General features: G+C 42.4%; 1 protein-coding gene across 8 annotated transcripts in view; it reads right to left on the minus strand.

Moving 5' to 3' along the window:
* DYM (dymeclin) overlaps positions 1-14,657 on the minus strand; it is a 410,032-nt gene extending 395,375 nt beyond the window's left edge. For 2 of the 8 annotated variants that reach the window (XM_055368706.2, XM_031003624.3), the window contains exon 1: positions 13,730-14,061. The gene's annotated coding sequence lies outside the window, so the exon portion shown is untranslated. Of the gene's footprint in view, positions 1-13,729 lie in introns of all 8 variants that reach the window. The other 6 variants (XM_055368708.2, XM_063699213.1, XM_031003621.3 and 3 more) reach the window with 5 other exon arrangements.
* Positions 14,658-15,811: the final 1,154 nt, after the last annotated feature.

Consider the following 15,811-nt stretch of genomic DNA (forward strand, 5'->3'; position numbering starts at 1 on the left):
TCAATTTTGATGATAGAGAACACTAACTTTAAACTCCAATTAAGCCAAATGTTATCCCTTCTCCTCCAAAAAAACATTCATTCTTCTCATTAGCAAACCTTTATTGCAAAAATTGTTCTCAATCATTATTAGTATCGCATTTTGAGTTTTATTAATAAAAAACTTGTAGAAATGTTTTCTCTCTTGTTATATAAGTACTTACATAATGAAATGATTAAATAATTTAAAATATCCTTCATTTTGCCTCTTGGCTCATAAAGCCTGAAATATTTATGATTTGGTCCTTTACATGAAATGTCTACCAACTCCTAGCCTACATGAATAAACTAAAGCAAAGAAAGGTTAAGTAACTTGCCCAAGATTATAGAGCTAGAAAGTGGCACATCAGGTTTTAAACCCAGGTAGGATAGGTACAGAAACCATTCTCTTTTAACCGTTTCATATTGCTTCATGAAGCAAGAGTAGGATGTCATAAAAAAGGAAATAAAGAACAAGAAAGGACACCTGAAATTTAAAATAAGATTAAAAGAACGGAGAAAAGATAAAAGTTAAGGGAACTCCCATAATAAAGAACAAGAGGACAAATAAGTGAAAAACAGGAGGAGAAAAAATAGAAAATTTAAAGAATAATTTAGAAGATTTTAATATATTAATAGTAACAGTTCCAAAAAGAAAGCACAAACAAAATGGGGGATGTTACACTGTCAAGTCAGGCACGGTGGGGATCTGAGATTTTACTTTACTGACAAAGCTGAAAAAGGCATGAAACCTCTGGAACAGGGACACAAAACAACTGCAATAGCAGTAGCCAGAGTAACACCTTGCATCAATTTCTTAGGCACTAAATCCCACAGGCTGTTCAAAGTATTTGGTAAAAATTAATAATATATCCATGGAAAACTAAGCAAACTAGGGGGAGGGAAGGGGAAACATGGTGAAGTACTCACCAGCAGTGAACAATATTTACGTAGTCATAATAATATAAAAGCTAAACACTAAATTAACCAAGAATTCTTATATACCTATACTGGAAGGGCTTTTAGACATAGAGGAAAGAAAGGGAAGAATACCCCACCTACCATAACAAGAAGTTAATATGTATTATCTAAAATTGATAAATCACAAAATAGCAATTTAGGCAGATTTATAAACGCAGAGGTAAGAATCAAAAGAAAAAGCTTAAAAGAATTTTTAGGGCCAGGTGCAGTGGCTCAGGCCTGTAATCCCAGCACTTTGGGAGGCCCAGGCAGGAGGACCGTTTGAGGCTAGGAGTTCAAGAACGGCCTGGGCAACACAGTGAGACCCCATCTCTACCAAAAAAAAAAAGAGAGAGAGAGAGAGACAGAGTTCTTAAAAGTAACTGCCTCTGAAAATGAGACTAAAAAGTGGGGATGGGTAAGGATACTGCTGATTTTTTATAACCTGCCTTTATTATTATTTACCTTTTCTAACAATATACAAGTATTATTTTAAGTAGAAAAAATATCAAAATAAATAGGAGAGAATAAGCTTTACTATTTCATAATCAATAATTCATATAAACAATTCAATGTGCAAATACTAAAGAACAAGTACAGGGTTGAAAAACCAAATAAGCCATATATAAGCTACATCACATTATGGTTACATTAAGCACAAGAAGCCTATCAAACAGTCAATAAATATTTCCTGAGTGCTCACTATGTGGCCAGCAGTATGCAAAGTGCCAAGGTTAAAGTTGTGAAGAAGGGAATGATATACAGAGATACGGATAAATCAACAAGAAATGTTAAGATGGCAACTATTCAAGCTTCCAAGGGAAAGCTTCCAAGAGGTCATACCATAAAAGTTAAGACCAGCTGGGTGCAGTGGCTCACGCCTGTAATCCCAGCACTTTGGCAGGCCAAAGTGGGTGGATCACCTGAGGTCAGGAGTTTGAGACCAACCTGGCCAACACGGTGAAACTTCGTCTCTACTAAAAATACAAAAATTAGCCGGGTGTGGTGGCAGGCGCCTGTAATCCCAGCTACTTGGGAGGCTGAGACAGGAGAATCACTTGAAACCGGGAGGTAGAGGCTGCAGTGAGCTGAGATCACGCCACTGCACTCCAGCCTGGGCAAGACAGAGGAAGACTCCATCACAAAAAAAAAAAAAAATGTTAAGACCTAAAGGACAAGAAGGGTTGGCCTGGGTGTATGTGGGAGTTCAGAAACTTCCAAAGCAGAGAACAGCACGTGTGAAGCCCTGTGGTTAAGAAATAACAGGTAGGGCCTGTTCAAGGACCTGAAAGAAGTTTAACATGGCTGGAACAGAAAAAGAATCAAAGCAGAAGCATAAGAGGCCAGAAAGTACCTTTTTCGAACACGTCTCTTTCTCAAGGAGCTGCTCTCCTCTCTCCTTTTTTCTGTCTATTAAGCTTTCCACTCCTTAACCCACCCACATGTCCGTGTCCTAATTCTTTCTCGGCGAGCAACAACAAACCCTAGGGTATGCACCCCAGATAGTGTAGCCACTTCATAATGGGGGCTTTGTCCGGGATACCAAGGTACAACATTCATAACAACGGTAAGTAGAAGAGCGAACTCTAACTCTGTCCTTTCATTCCAAGGTTCTCGGCTTCCATTTTAGACCTTTCATGGAGGACTTAGCTGTCTTGTGGGGCTGGAAGAAGTCCTGGGGCAACTGAGGATTTCTGGCCGGGGCTACCCCCTGGTGTTATCCAAAGGCTTCTGGACCCCAGCCTCCAACCGCCCCAATGCGGTGTCGGCAACAGGATCTCCAACTTTCCTATTGTAATCTCCTCCTTTCCTGTTCACAAGCGTCATATCTCTTATCCTCTCTGTATGAAATGTGTGGGAAGTTTTATGGTTCAGGGAAGTAATCTTGTTTGGTAAGATCAGGGAATGTCGTAGTAACAAGGCATATAGCTCAAGGGGAAGCGTCTTTGTGATTTTCTAAGAACAGGGCTCCCTGACCCCCCAACAGTGAGAATCTCTCTTTCTCTGCCCTTGGTCTGGAGAGCACATGGCATTTTCCAGGTCTCTCTCTGCCCTTGGTCTAGAGAGTATGTGGTGTTTCAAGGTCAACAGCGCCACCTAGTGAAATAGGAATCCTCTCCATGAAGCACACTGTCAGTCCTTCACCGAAACATCCTAGCCTCCCAATTCTCTTTCCTTTTTGTGCCTCTCTACTAGAAACCAGGCTTTATGCTGGTTCTGTAAATGAGAAAACTCTGCCTTCAACAATTAGGGGTAAAATATTCCTCCAAAGCCAAAATTTAGTCTCAATACTGTCTCATCAGCAGGAAAATGGCCATTCAATCCCTAAGTTTTTTTAAGCCACCTATTCTGCCTTCAATTAGAGTAGTACTTAATTAGTAAGGGAATTTTAAGTTTGGAAGTTAACTGGAACCATTATCTAAGGGTAAACGCTTCAGCACAGGCCATAATAGCAGGATACAGAGTTCAATCTAGCACATCCCCTGCATTAAAGGGGCCTTGCCCAACTATTATGTAGTTTTTCTTGAAATCTATTTTTCGGGAAGCCAGGCAAGTCACACAAGTCTAGGAAGTTAAAGGGAAATCACAGGCAGAGGACTACAGCCACTTGGGTGAGCATGACTAGCCCCAGTGACTTAGTTCCTCTGGTTCCATGACTGGGGGTCACACTTGCAACCATGGGCAGCATGTTCAACAAGGTGCCTGGGACCCAGGAAACACAGGGGGAAAAAAGCAGGGGGGATGCCCCCACTGCTTCCTCTCCACCATGGGTCACACCAAAAGGAAGGAGACTAAAGGGCCACCTTTTTCTCTAAGTGGGTACCATCTTCATCCTGCACTCCCCTGGAGTGCATTCTGAAACACAAGGATTTCTTTGACCCTGAAACTTTAAAAAGCGGCTCATTTTCTTTTGCACAGGGCATGGCCTTTTTACTAGACCTTTGCAAGCGTTACAGAATTAACCTAGCCCTTTTAGCAATCATATTGAGCAGGCCCAAAGAGAATAATTCCCCAAAATTAGAGAAGCAACTTCTGGGGAAATCATCTGAGGCAGCTATTGGGTGTCCCAGCCCTTCAAGTCCCCCTTATTTAGGGCCACCTCCAACCATACCACCAGTTCTTCCACCTCCACCAGCTCCAAAATTTCCCACTCCCCACTTTCACTCTTACCTCTACAGGAAATGCCCAATGGAGGTGATGTCACTAGGGTTCAAGTTCCCTCCTCTTTGCAAGACCTTAGGCAAATAAAGGTGACTGAGGCCAATTTTCTGAAGACCCTGATAGGTATATAGAAGCTTTCCAAAATTTAACTCAGGTGTTTCACCTCTCATGAAGAGATTTTATGTTGCTTCTAAGCCAAACCCTAATTACAGCTGAAGAGCAGGCAGCAAAGAAATTGAAAGATGAGCAACATTTCCTATAGTAGGCCTAAAACGAAAAGAGAAAATAGGGAAGGCAAAGAAATAAGAGAAACACAATTCCCAATAGGAAGAGAGGCAGTACCTCTTGATAACCCTAACTGGAATCCCCAGACTTTTCTATGGTGTTTTTCCTTCTTTCACAGTGTACAATGGTTCCTGTCTCTTCCTTTATAATGTTCCTCCAAAGTGGGAAAAGTTAATTTCCCCAAACCTTAAAATGGTTGACTTAGAGTTGAGCTAACGGGAAGGGAACCCAGAAGCCTGACATGCTGGCAAAAGGGTAAAAGTTTTTTTACCAGTCAACATTTTGGCTTATCTCTTCCTGTGCAAACCAGTAACAAGGATAATAAGGATCATTGTTTATTCTCTGTAAAGTTTTAATTAATAAAAAAGAATTTGTGAGGTTGGTCTTAAGCTGTAACCAATCTGGTGTGCTTTGTGTGTCTTTCTGTAGCGTTCTGTCAAAAGAAAGGGTACCTTAGGTTAGGATGCAGGCCCAGGACCCCATAAGCCTGACTTCGTCTGGGTGCTAGACTCCACACCTGGTATATAATTAAAATCACTTACTAACCAGGTTTTTTACCTAAAGTAAAAGTTGCTGAGACTTAACAGTGCAACACGTATTTGAGATCTCTAAACAGTTCTATATGCAAGGCTTATAAAAACAGTGAAATGTGTCTTTTACTAAAAGATTATAAGAAAGCATGAAAATATAAATTTTGCCCAGGGATAAGAGATTATCTTAAATTTAATAAGACAGAGCTAAAGGTTTAAGCAAGTTACAGGAAGACAAAAATTAATCTTGCAAAAATGTATAAACATTAACTAAATTCAAAAGGGTATTATATGGTCTTTTCCTAAATTGAGCATTGAAAGAAAAGCACGGCAAGGCTGTCTTAAGACACTAATCTGCCCTTTAGCAAAAGGGGTTGTAAAGGGTTTGTAAAGACTTCACCCCATGGTCATTGGTTAAGATTAGGTGAACTTTCCTATGAGGTTTTATCAAAAGGTTGTTTACAACTTTAATAAACTAATACAAGGGTAAAATTTGGCTTTAAACAGGATTTTCATGTAATAGTAAAGGCTGATGAAAGATTTTTTCCTTTTGTGACATCATTTTGGCAAAATAAATAATGGCAATTTGGAATTCTATTTCATAACATCAAGTGTTTTAAACCTCTAACATTTAACAGGCATCCCAAAATCAAGCTTCAAGTTTCAAAATTGTCTTTCCTGATGCCTGGCTTTCTGGATTGTTCAGAGGGCCCCTGAAACATCCAGAGAAGAGGTAAACAGGATTATTTGACATGTTTAGTCACATGAGAATTGCCAAAACGATGTCCAATCTTCTTTAAGTTATATTTTGGTGAATAATACTAATATATGTTCCAAAATTATATGGGATTTCTAAAATTCTAATGTCTAAGTATATACTATCAATCATAATTAAGGTTAACTAAACTTTTTCAGTCATGTTTTTAACTGTAACCTGGAAATTTTGTCATGCACAGACAATTGTTTTGCTTTGTTCCTTCTGAAAAGACAGTTTATAATCAAGCTATATTAAGGACTTTTAACAGGTGTCCTCAAATGCAGGTTTTTAACAGCTTTGAAGATTGTAACATTGGAAGAGAGAAAGAACGTACAGGACTTATGAACTGAAATGTTCACAAATATCAAGCAAAACAAGAATTGACTAAATGGACTACACTCAGAAAGCTAAAGCAATCTTTTTGACTTTTGCTTGGAATATTGCTGATCCTTGGTTTGTTTTTCAGAGTCAAGGAAACTTATTTTGAACTATTTACAGCCTTTAATAATTGAGTAAGGTATACTCCTGTGAGCAAAACTTGAAGCATGTTTGTTTCTCTCTGCCTGGTTCCTCTAATCTGTGAGAACTCTGAACTTATGGCAATATAGTTGTTTGCATCAGTGAAATAAGAATCCATTTTTCTTTTTCAACAGGACACAAATGGAAAAACTGGTTATTTTATCAAGGCTTTGACTGGAAGTGTATGCTTCCCTTTAAGGAGTCAACCTCCACTTGCAGAGCTGAAAAAGCCCCATGGGAAGAACTGGCCTCATACCTTGTCTACACAGTCCCCGCACAGGGTTCCTAACCTTTGGTCAGTAAAGAATGTCACTTTCTAACAGGTCCAGGAGCTCCAAGTTCATCTTGGGACCTTAAGAGAAAAGGATCACCCAACTCACAGGTATTTGAAGATACAAACCCATGCTGGGCTCAACTTTAAGAAGTCTTATCTGAGATTTCTTGTGGAACAGAGTTCCATCAAAGCCAATCCAAAAGAACTATGCAGAAATAATTACTCTTGCTGAACTTTATGCAAATAACCAGGCCAAATATAAGACTAAAGTTTATTCTACAAACAACACAGTCCTATCATAATTTGTTTTTACCAGAATCAGGACTAGAGAGAGAAAATATGCTCCAAAGCTTATCATACATTTGTCATTAAATCCTAGTCACATTAATTGTTTTTAAGTTGTGTGCCTACATTTTAGACTAACACTGCTTATTCCTGTGAATCAAGTGGTGATCTCCTGAAGCTTAGAAGAAACAAAAAGAGATGGGTAACATAAAAATCTGGATACCTTGGCAAATAAAATTTTAGATGGAAAGTATCTACTACACCACACTTGTGGGAATTGCTATATTCACTCTACTATTTGCAGTAGGATTATACACGGCAGTGTGTCCGGAATTGGTGGGTTCTTGGTCTCATTGACTTCAAGAATGAAGCCACAGACCCTCGCAGTGAGTGTTACAGTTCTTCAAGGCGGTGTGTCCAGAGTTTGTTCCTTCTGATGTTCAGATGTGTTCGGAGTTTCTTCCTTCTGGTGGGTTCGTGCTCTCGCTGGCTTAGGAGTGAATCTGCAGACCTTCGCGGTGAGTGTTACAGCTCATAAAGGCAGTGTGGACCCAAAGAGTGAGCAGCAGCAAGATTTATTGCAAAGAGTGAAAGAACAAAGCTCCCGCAGTGTGGAAGGGGACCTGAGCGGGTTGCCACTGCTGGCTCAGGCAGCCTGCTTTTATTCCCTTATCTGGCCCCACCCACATCCTGCTGATTTGGTCCATTTTACAGAGAGCTGATTGGTCTGTTTTGACAGGGTGCTGATTGGTGCGTTTACAATCCCTGAGCTAGACATAAAGATTCTCCAAGTCCCCACCAGATTAGCTAGATACAGAGTGCTGATTGGTGCATTTACAAACTTTGAGCTAGACACAGAGTGCTGATTGGCGTATCTACAATCCCTCAGCTAGACATAAAGGTTCTCCAAGTCGCTGCCGTGGGCTCCTGCGTGGCCTGAGCCTCCCTGACAAGCGCCGCTCCCTGCTCCCCAGCGCCTGGTCCCATCAACTGCCCAAGGGCTGAGGAGTGCAGGCGCACAGCACGGGACTGGCAGGTAGCTCTGCCTGCGGCCCCGGTGCAGGATCCACCAGGTGAAGCCAGCTGGGCTCCTGAGTCTAGTGGGGACTTGGAGAACCTTTATGTCTAGCTAACGGATTGCAGATACACCAATCAGCACTCTGTGTCTAGCTCAAGGTTTGTGAACAGACCAATCAGCACCCTGTGTCTAGCTCAGGGTTTGAGGATGCACCAATCGGCACTCTGTATCTAGCTAATCTGGTGGGGACTTGGAGAATCTTTATGTCTAGCTAAGGGATTGTAAATACACCAATCAGCACTCTGTGTCTAGCTCAAGGTTTGTAAATGCACCAATCCACACCCTGTGTCTAGCTCAAGGTTTGTAAATGCACCAATCCACACCCTGTGTCTAGCTCAAGGTTTGTAAATGCACCAATCAGCACTCTGTATCTAGCTCACGGTTTGTAAATACACCAATCAGTACTCTGTATCTAGCTAATCTAGGGGGGGACTTGGAGAACTTTTGTGTCTAGCTCAGGGATTGTACACGCACCAATCAGCACCCTGTAAAATGGACCAATCAGCAGGATGTGGGTGGGGCCAGATAAGGGAATAAAAGCAGGCTGCCCCAGCCAGCAGTGGCAACCGGCTCAGGTCCCCTTCCACACTGCAGAAGCTTTGTTCTTTCACTCTTTGCAATAAATCTTGCTGCTGCTCACTCTTTGGGTTCACACTGCCTTTATGAGCCGTAACACTCACTGCGAAGGTCTGCAGCTTCACTCCTGAAGCCAGCGAGAGCACGAACCCACCAGAAGGAAGAAACTCCGAATACATCCGAACATCAGAAGGAACAAACTCTGGACATGCCGCCTTTAAGAACTGTAACACTCACCGTGAGGGTCCGTGGCTTCATTCTTGAAGTCAATGAGACCAAGAACCCACCAATTCTGGACACAATAGCACATTCTAACTGAAATACTGGAAAGAGAGTTTTCATTGTTGTAGAATTTGCTTAATTATTATCCTGATAGCAGAGATAATTACCAACAAAAAGGAAGCATGAAAGTTTTACTATCACCGAGTTTGCTAGAACTTCTTATTGGGTTTGGTAATATGTCACACCCTGGCTATGCAAAGAAGGTTATAAAGGAAAGAGATTTTCTGTGGAAGTCATGAAGGGATTGATAACTGCAGGAAAGATCTAGCCAAGGTTAACATTAAAGTTACTCCAGCCACCCAAATCCAATGCCACTTATCCTAAAAGGAATGTTACTTTTATATTAACATTTCAACAACATCTGGTGGAGGCAAACCAGTGTTACAACCCATCAGAATAGCAATAGAATCAAACTCCAAATGATGCCGCAGACAGAACCACACACGGACATGCCTTTCTTCCAAGGACCCTTAGATTGACCCCAGGAGGAGCCCTAGCTGCTGATCCCCACATGATGCCCCTTTTCAGCAGGAAGTAGCCAGAAAGAGTCATCACCCAACACCCCCTAACAGCAGTTAGGGTTGCCACTCCAGAGCAGGGAATGATGATATTCCTTTTAGTAACAGAACTCCATTTTTTTGACCAGGCATATTCCTGTTCAACTAAGATATATTTAAGTCTCTAAGAGTGGACAGTCACTTCTTTATCCCTTCCTCCATCCTGCTGTTAGGAACATGGAAATTTTAGCTAGAACTCCAGCAGCCATCTTGGACCCAGAAATCAAGGGCCATACTTTAGGGTTAACAGTGTAAGAAACTACAAGGAGGCTGGGTTCCTGATGACAGCAGAGCTGCCAAACCAGCCTTTAATCGTCCACCTCTGGACTTCTTTTACAAAAGAAACAAACTAGTCATACGTTTCAGCTATTATTTTTCAGGTCTCTGTTATTCATAGCCAAACCTAATCCTAACTGATACAGGTAGGGTTTTCAAAGTATTCTGGGTGGAGGGTTGCATGACATATTTTAAAGGAATAATTGTCAAGATTCAGTGACTGACTCAACCTAACAAAGAAATTTATCATCGATCATATGATGGACAAAAGGTTTTAAATGCCCAAAAGACTAAGCAATAAAAGAAAAGATAAGCTTTTTAAAAATAATTATTCCAATGTCCTTATCGGAAAGTTTCAGCCACTTTCATTGCCTGCATTTTTAAAGAATGTGATAAAAATCAGAGAAGATACCAAAATCACTAACCAAACTTCCTTAAGAAATGAAAAAAACAAAAACTTTTACTAAATAAGACCTATATGTAAAGTTGTTCCCAGCCCCACTAGTTCATTTTGTCTAGAATTAAGTAATGTGAGGATAACTTACAAACTGTTTACAAGCAAAGTTCAAAGCATTAAGCTCTGCTAAAAACCTTACTAGAAAACAAAATGCTTAAAGGCAAGAGCAGATATTTAATAAGTCCCATCACATTTCCTGATAAATGGTGCACCACCACCAGAAAGCCAGAACCTTCATACCTAGAGACAGTCAGGACTTTGACAGCTAAGTAGGAAAGTGAAACCCACTAGGAAACAGGATACCAAACTGGAGGACTCCCAGAAATCCTTTCAATCTTTAAGATTAGTCCTCTCTCTGTCCGAAGAAAGGAAAAGCAGCAATGGGCATCTTATCACTCTGCTCTTCTAGGCCCACAGCACTCTACCATTCCCAGCTGAGTCACAGAAGAACCTGAGAAGAGGCTGCTTCAAGTCCAAATCTCACAGTAGTTCATTCTGCCTGAAGATGTTCTCTCACTTTCATTAGGAGTCTTCTTTTGCTGCTGAAATGGGGGTGCCTTTATCTCCCACTTGGACAGAGAGTCCCTGCCTTCTCATCCTGGGCATGGGAACCATCATTGCCCCCAGCGTGTCCTGTGTCAAGTATCAGGTTAGCCCTCTGATTACACATATATACTATGTTTTAAGACATGAATATGAAAAAGAGACCAAAACGAAATATAGGAAAACTTTACATGGAGCTGTATTGCTTTTATACTTAAATCATTTTTAAAGGTCTCATTTTACCAAAGCCTATACTACAAGTGTCACAGGTATTTCCCATATTTCACTAAAAGGAAAAATGAACAGTCTTCTCTAGATCTAACCATTCCCATTATCTACAATCCTAAGTAAAAGACAGCCCTCTCGTTGCATGTACAGCAGCAAAAGAAATCACCTACTTTCTTAAGTCTCGGCAAAATATTCCAAAACACACTGTGGTAGGTAGAATAATAGCCTCCAAAGATGTCCACATACCAATCCATGGAAGCTCTGATTATGTTGCTGGGAAAAGAGACTTTGCAGGCGTGATCAGATTAAGAACCTCGAGGGGGGATTTGTCCTGAATTAGCCAAGTGGGCCTGATTTAATTACATGGGTCCTTAAAAGCAGAGAACCTTTCCCACTTGTGGTCAGAGACTTGAGGATGGAAGTATGATCAGAGAGATGCAACACTGGTGGCTTTGAAGATAGAGGAGGCACGCCACAAGCCAAGGAAAGTGGCAGCCTCTAGAAGCTGGAAGAGGCATAGATGCCCCCTAGAAACCTCCAGAGAAGAACACAGCCTTGTTGACAGCCAGTGAGACCCACTTTGACTTCTAACCTACAGAACTATAAAATAATAAATGCATTGTTTTAAGCCACTAACTTTGTGGTAACATGTTACAGCAATCATAGAAAACTGATACATAACATTAAACAACTTCTAATAATATGTGAAATTATCTAGAAAAGCATAACCAAATTGCCCAAATATTTGGAGCAATATAAGAAAGAGCCATTTGTACATGTTGTAACATATTTCATTTCTATTTCTCTCCTGCCCTCCTTTATTAAAAAGCCTACCAAAGTGACAATTCTTCAAACTTTCTGTAGAAAAATGAGCCATATTAATAAAAAAAAAAAGGAACAATCAGGATGGCAGGATCTAATGGAAAAATCAGGAGATAATTATGCCACATTTTTCAGAGTCAAACATAAAAGCGTTTGCACTGTTTATCCTTTGTATCAAATGGATTACCACACTTTTTTAAAGTACAGTAAATCTTTCTAGATATTAAAAACTATTAATTTTTATGTGTGATAATGGTATTGTGGGCCTATTAAAAAGAGCAGGCCAGGTGCAGTGGCTCACCCCTGTAATCCCAGCACTTTCGGAGGCTGAGGTAGGTGAAATGCCTGAACTCAGGAGTTCGTGACCAGCCTGGGCAACATGATGAGACCCCCGTCTCTACTAAAAATACAAAAAATTAGCCGGGCATGGTAGCACGTGCCTGTAATCCCAGCTACTCAGGAGGCTGAGGCAGGAGAATTGCTTGAACCCAGGAGGCAGACGTTGCGGTGAGCCGGGATCACGCCACTGTACTCCAGCCTGAACGACAGAGCGAGACTCTGCCTCCCACCACCACCAACAAAAAAAAGCAATTCAATCTTCTACAGATATATATTGAAATATTTACAGATGAAATTGAATGTCTATGATTTGCTTTAAGATAATTGTGAGTGGGGATAGGAATGCATAGGGACATAAATGAAATTAAATTGGCATGAGTTAACTGTTGAAGCTGGGTAATGGGTACACGGGAGTACCCTTTATTATTTCACCGTGTGAACTTTTCTATGGTTAAAAGGTGCAAAAACATAAAAACTCCTTGACCTATATGTCATAACAACACAGACATCTTAATAGCTGAATCTCCTTCCTATTAACATTGCCCCAACTCAGTTCTCTGCCATTTAATCCACTTGCGACTGATAGTTTCATCAATTATTCCAACTCATTTTGCCCTATGTACTCAGTTTATGAGCTTACGGCAGACACCTAACCTCTAAAAGACTAGTTCTTCATTTACAGAATGGGAATATTCATACTTGTCCGGTCTATCTCCGAGTTGCTGAGAGGATTATCTAAAATAAAACTTCAAAGCAGGATAATCACTCCAGAAATCCATATATTCATAAATTTCATCCTCTGCAACAACCATTCACCCATTCCTATAGATTCTCTTCCCTTCCACGTCGTTCTTCTCTTGAGCCCTCAACTCATCAGCCTAAGCACCTGAGTTCCTCTGGTGGACGCTACATTCCTCTCCACGGCCTCCACCCTCCAGGTTTTCATCCTTCAGCACATCACCCTTGCTCTACACACCCCTCTCTCCAACTTCCCCTCTCCTCTTTCAAGGATCTCACTCCATCTGTGCCCCCTAATCAGTCTATCCTGGGTACCCACTTTGCTGGCCGATTACAATCATCCCATCACTTCTCTACCCCTGTTCAGTAGAGAACAGCTTTATCCAATCAGCTTTACCACACCAACACCCTCAAACCCCACTACTGCCCCCAGTTCACAAACACCCACCCTTTCACTTTTCAGTCAAAACACAATTGCTCAGGCAAATCCACGGCGACTGAAAGTAGATCAATAGTGTAGGGGAGAGAAGGAGGAGTGACTGCTAATGGGTACCAGCTTCTTTGGGGCGGGGGGGTGATTAAAAAATGCTCTGGAATGAACGGTGGTGATGGCTGCTCAACCCTGTGAATATACTAAAAACCACTGAGTTGTACTTTTAAAGGATTAATTTTCTGATACGTTAATTATACCTCGATAAACTATGAACGTAAAAAGAAGAAAGAAAAACCCAACAGCTATTGCTCACCCTGCCCATCACACGCCCATTTGTCAGACCAACACCGCCCCATCTCCGGAAGCACCGACTTGGCCTTCGGTATCCCCCAACTCCCAACAGCGGACTCGGACAGAGGTCCGTCCCCTGTCAGCACAGCGCCTCCGGGTGGCCCAGGCGCCCGCGGGGAGGGAAGGGAGGGTCCCTTCGCCGCCGCCCCGGGGCGCTGGCCGGGTTGCGGAGGGTGGCCCCTGACCCCCTCTGACAGGAGGCCGGGGACAGCCAGGCTTTCGGGCCGGGCCGCGCTGAGAGGGGCGGCGCTACAGCCCACCTGTCTCAGCCGGCTGGGGGATCTGCTCCAGCTCCACGGACCCGCGGACGGACGGGCGGGTGGCAGAGGGGTCAAGAGAAGTCGCTGTCGCCGCCGCAGCCCCAGGTGGCGCACACCGGCTCAGGCCTCCATGTTTCCACGTCTCAGCGGGTACAGATCCGGCTCCGGTTCGGCCTGCAGCTCGGCCCCGGCTCGGCTCCAGCCCGGGCCGCGTCGGTGCGGAGGCCAGGAGGCGGCGAGAGAAGAGGGAAGCGACCGAGAACGCGGCTAGGGACCAGACCCCCAGGCGCGCGCGCCAGCCAGGCGGTCACGTGGCACGCGGCGCGCGCGGGCTTCTGGAAACTGTAGTCCTTTGGGTGTTATTCGTGCCTCCGCCCTGCTAGTACCTCCTGGGCTACCGCAAAGCCACGTGGCGAAATCGAGAAGCGCAAAAACGGCCGTGCGCGGTGGCTCACGCCTGTAATCCCAGCACTTTAGGAGGCCGAGGTGGACGGATCACGAGGTCAGGAGATCGAGACCATCCTGGCCAGCATGGTGAAACCCCATCTCCACTAAAAATACAAAAAGTAGCTGTCTGAGACAGGAGAATCGTTTCAACCCGAGAGGCGGAGATTGCAGTGAGTCAAAAAGTAGCTGTCTGAGGCAGGAGAATCGTTTGAACCCGAGAGGCGGAGATTGCAGTGAGTCGAGATCGGGCCACTGCGCTCCAGCCTTGCGACAGAGCTCGACTCTTCTCAAAAAAAAAAAAAAAGAGAGAGAGAGAAGCGCAAAAACCTCACCTGCCGGGTGCTAGAGTCCTCGCTCATGCTACACCGCTCGTTCTGGCGGCTTAACCTTATTAAGGCCTCTGTTAATTGCAGCTGAATAACCATCCCAAAGTCAAGCAATATTTTGTGGGATTCTGGAGAATTGAGAAATAGCAAAATAATTTTTGATGGAGGCAGCTGGCAGGGCTAGCCCTGCCTGCAATGTTGTCCGAAAGGACAGGTCCCACGGGAAAGAGTAGCAATATGAGATAGTGCCAAAACTATGGAATTTGAAGTCAAATGAGCTGAAGTTTCCACACTGACGTCTTTGAGCAATTACTTCACCTCTCTCAGCCAGTTTCCTCACCTAAAATATATACATGATGATGATTCTGCCATTACAGGAAATGTTGACATGACTGTAGTAATAACAATTCACATTATGGATTATTTTCTATTTGCCATGCACTATTATTTCGCAAAATGACCCTAGGGAACAGATAGCACCGTTATTCCCATTATATAGTCAATATGTGCCAGTGTACTCTGTAAAGTACTATACAAATATTAGATATTCTTTTCTAGCATAGACTGCCAGTAAATTCACTGAGCTTGCAGAATTATGACAGGAAAACATATCAAAACCCAAAGTAGACTGGGCCCTCTGGCTCATGCCTGTAATCCCAATACTTTGGGAGGCTGAGGTGGGAGGATCACTTGAGCCCATGAGTTCAGAAGGACCAGCCTGAGCAGCATAGCGATACACTGTCTCAACAAAAAATACAAAAATTAGCTGGGAGTGGTTGGCACACTCTCGGTCCCGGCTACTCGGGAGGCTGACGTGGGAAAATCGCTTGAGCCCGGGAGGTTGAGGCTTCAGTGAGCCATAATCTCACCATTGCACTCTACCCTGGGCAACAGAACGAGACACTGTCTCAAAAAAAAAAAAAAAAAAAAAAACCCAAACTACCTAACTAAAAAGCCATAGACACTACTATGCAGTCATTGTAAAGAATGCTACGGATGCATATTTATTTGAAAACATTTTCATGATACACTGAGTGGAAACATATAGTATCAAATTTTCATAAGTGAATTATATTAGGTTGGTGCAAAACTAATTGTAGTTTTGCCACTTAATATAATATTTATATTAATATATTAAATGATATATTAATATAACACATGTAATATAATGTTTACTATAATATTTATAATACCTATGTATATGTGCTGTTGGAAAAAAGACAAATAATATTAACAATATTGCAACTTTGGGTAATGAGATCCTGTGTGGTTAAAATTAGTTTTTCCCTATGTTTTCTAATTTTTCTGC

The sequence above is a fragment of the Gorilla gorilla genome, chromosome 17 (genome assembly GCF_029281585.2).
Source record: "Gorilla gorilla gorilla isolate KB3781 chromosome 17, NHGRI_mGorGor1-v2.1_pri, whole genome shotgun sequence".
Classification (NCBI taxonomy): domain Eukaryota; kingdom Metazoa; phylum Chordata; class Mammalia; order Primates; family Hominidae; genus Gorilla; species Gorilla gorilla.